Source organism: Balaenoptera musculus, chromosome 12 (assembly GCF_009873245.2).
Source record: "Balaenoptera musculus isolate JJ_BM4_2016_0621 chromosome 12, mBalMus1.pri.v3, whole genome shotgun sequence".
NCBI lineage: Eukaryota > Metazoa > Chordata > Mammalia > Artiodactyla > Balaenopteridae > Balaenoptera > Balaenoptera musculus.
Window position 1 is genome coordinate 82,597,034 of NC_045796.1, and position 3,080 is coordinate 82,600,113.

Here is a 3,080-nt window from a genome sequence, read left to right on the forward strand (position 1 = left end):
TTTCCGGATGAGTCATTAAGTAAACGGGATTCGCTGATGGGGTGTTGGTTCCACCATTTTCCAAACACTGATGTGGACAGCAGGTTGTGGCGATCATTTTTGTCCCCTAATTTCAAGCTCCCTTTAGAAATGTTGTCCTTACCGGGAGCGCTGGGGAATGGAGAGAGACGCCAGCACAGCCCTTGACGTTCCCCCTCTCGGAAGCTGAGTCAGGGTGGCTCAGGGAGACTTGACAGTCTGCATTCTCCAGTCTCCTGGTGACGCTCCTACAGCGCCCTGGGCCTCAGCCCGGGCTGCCAAGCCCCACAGCCAGCCGTGTCTGGGCTCCCACGAGTCAGTGAGGGCACAGTCAAGACTGATGCTGGAACAGAGATGGGGAGGATAAGCTGTTTCCCCAACATCTAGTTCCATGTTGGTCCACGGCTTCTAAGTAGAGCCGTGCATGCAGGCAGAGGCATTCACAGAGGAACTGACCTATGATTGGAATTTGGATTTAGACATAGGAGTAACTAGAAAAATTTGTTAGAGGGAAGAGTTTATGGTGGAAAAGCTGGGAGAAGGCCTTGTTGGTTTCGAGGCGAAATGGTAAAGGGAAAATTGTGGTCGTGCATCATCTCCTTAACAGCAAGACAGAGTAAATCACTTGATTGGGAGGATAAAGAAATGTTTGTAGTAAATGGAGGAACGTGTGAATTAAGCTCTGAAAGCTGTAATTGATGGGGAAAGAGAAGATCTTCTCCATACTTAGCAATGTATTTTATTCAGAGTGACTGCACCAGGTAATGAAAGATTAGCCATTAGTGACACTGGAGACCAATGTGAAGCACTGCTTTGCCACCTCTGCCAGACATTGGTTCAAATAGCTCGAGTGGCCGTTCTGGAGATTAGGGTTTCATGTTTCTCTGTAAACCCACAGGGTGATTGCTGTGCTGTGAGAAATCCCACACCCTCATAACTAGATCCCCAAGTGAGTTCCATGCTTCTGACAGATGCCAGATTTTTCACTTCCTCATGTCCACAGATTCATGTTTGATGAAGAAAGAGGTTCTCAACAAGCCTAGTAAGGACACGTTGTCTGCGCAGTATTATTATTTCCATGGGAAAAAAACTTCTGAGGCTTGATGAATTATTCTAGGATAAAGAGAGAGGAAAAATAATATGTGTAATTTAGATAAGCTCTACTCCAAGTAGAAACATAATCCTTTTATTTGTGAAAAGGGAGCATGTGATAGGAATTGATTTCATGGTTTTCCATGGGGTTCAAAATAGAAAAATAAACACATGCACGTGAATTAAGAAAATTATCTGGTGATACTGGTAATGATATTTAATTAGCAGATGAAAATAGATTTTGACCTGCAAATATAAGTTAGAATTCCAGAACATTAGAATTGAAAGAGAACTTGGGGGCCATTTACCCAGGGAAGTGCGCTGTCACTCAAGGTCACACAGCGAGTAGAGAAATAGCCCAGACTCACTGAAGATGTGATGAGAACCAACTGACCAGAGACAGGTGTACAGGTTAGGAAACAGCAAGCCCTCCTTTCTCATCTTTTTCACTAACTTAAGGGGAGAGATCAGGAAACACTGAGACAGAGGAAGTGAAGTGCTCTGCTCGTTGCAAGATCTGTTACGAGCGCTGCGTGTGGTTTGGTGTGAAAAGAAGCTGAAACTGGTATCTAAGCCAAAATCTTTCATTCTCTCTCTGATGCCGAAAGTTTGGCCTCTGTGCACTGGTGCTTAATCGAATCTCAGAGACAGAGTTCTGGGTGAAGTAGAAAAGAAAAGCTTTATTGCTTTGCCAGGCAGAGGGGGACAGAGCAGGCTTGTGCACTGAAGAACTGTGTGTCCCAACCTGGGGGGATTTGGTGAGGAGTTTTACAGCAGTAGTTCAAGGGTGGGATTGCTGATAAGGATCTGGGGGCACGCAGGACCTGCACTCCTTTAATCTGGTCTCAGGTGGTCTCCTGATGAGCTTCTCTGGTTCTTGAGTCTATCAAGCCATGACCTTCTCTCTGGAATGAAGAATACTTCATCAAGTAGCTCATCTTCCATTTGCTGGGGGTTTTAGTTCTGTGAAGAGCTCAAAGATATTGTTATGTGTATCCCTTGAGGCGGAACCAGGACCCTGCCCCAAGGCTGCACTATTGTTTCTTTCTTTGTTTTTTTTTTTTTTTTCATTAGTTCATGTCTTTTATTAACCAATATACAATCACTTGTCTTCTGGTTTGTTGAAACAATAGGTCAGACAACATTTGCCACAATAATGTCTGTCAAAGGGGCTGGCCATAAAAACTCCAGCACCACATTCATTTGAAGGGCACTGCCGACGAAGGCGACTGATTTTGCCATTCTCATCCACCTTATAGTATTTCAGGACAGCCAGCTTAACCTTCTTTCACTTATGCTTGTTCTTCTTGGGAGTGGTGTAAGACTTCTTCTTCCTTTTCTTAGCACCACCACGAAGTCTCAACACAAGATGAAGAGTGAACTCCTTTTGAATGTTGTAGTCAGACAAAATACGTCCATCTTCCAGTTGCTTGCCAGCAAAGATCAGTCTTTGCTGGTCAGGAGGAATTCCTTCCTTGTCCTGGACCTTGGCCTTTATGTTTTCTATTGTATCCGAGGGTTCGACCTAGAGAGTGATGGTCTTCCCCATCAGGGTCTTCACGAAAATCTGCATATTGGCAGCAGTGCCACCGCAGATGGCGGATCCGAAAAACTGCACTATTGTTTCTTGACTGCTCTTCCCTTGTCTCTGCATCCCTTCCCTTTCCTGATTAGCAACTGTTTGAAAGGCTTCCATGCCCAGGAGCCCCACAGGGTCCTTCTCAGTTTCATATCCACTTTGTATTTAGAATTAGCAGTTGATTGCGTAACTGCTCATGGAAGAAGATGGTGGTACCCAAACCTCTCATCCCATTGTCCTCATCAAGAGGCAGGTTGGTTTCTCCACCTGCTCCACTCCTCAGCCTCAGACCCCCTCCTTATCGTGTCCTTACACCTGGATGCTCCTCTGGGACTGTTTGGTCAGCCTCCCCGTTGTGTTGGGCTGTTTGCCTTGGGATCAGCCTCTCCAC

At 45.6% G+C, this 3,080-nt stretch overlaps 1 pseudogene; it reads right to left on the minus strand.

Annotated features, from left to right (window-relative positions):
• Positions 1–2,180: 2,180 nt before the first annotated feature.
• On the minus strand, positions 2,181–2,683 carry LOC118905234 (annotated as a pseudogene).
• Between the last annotated feature and the right edge of the window lie 397 nt (positions 2,684–3,080).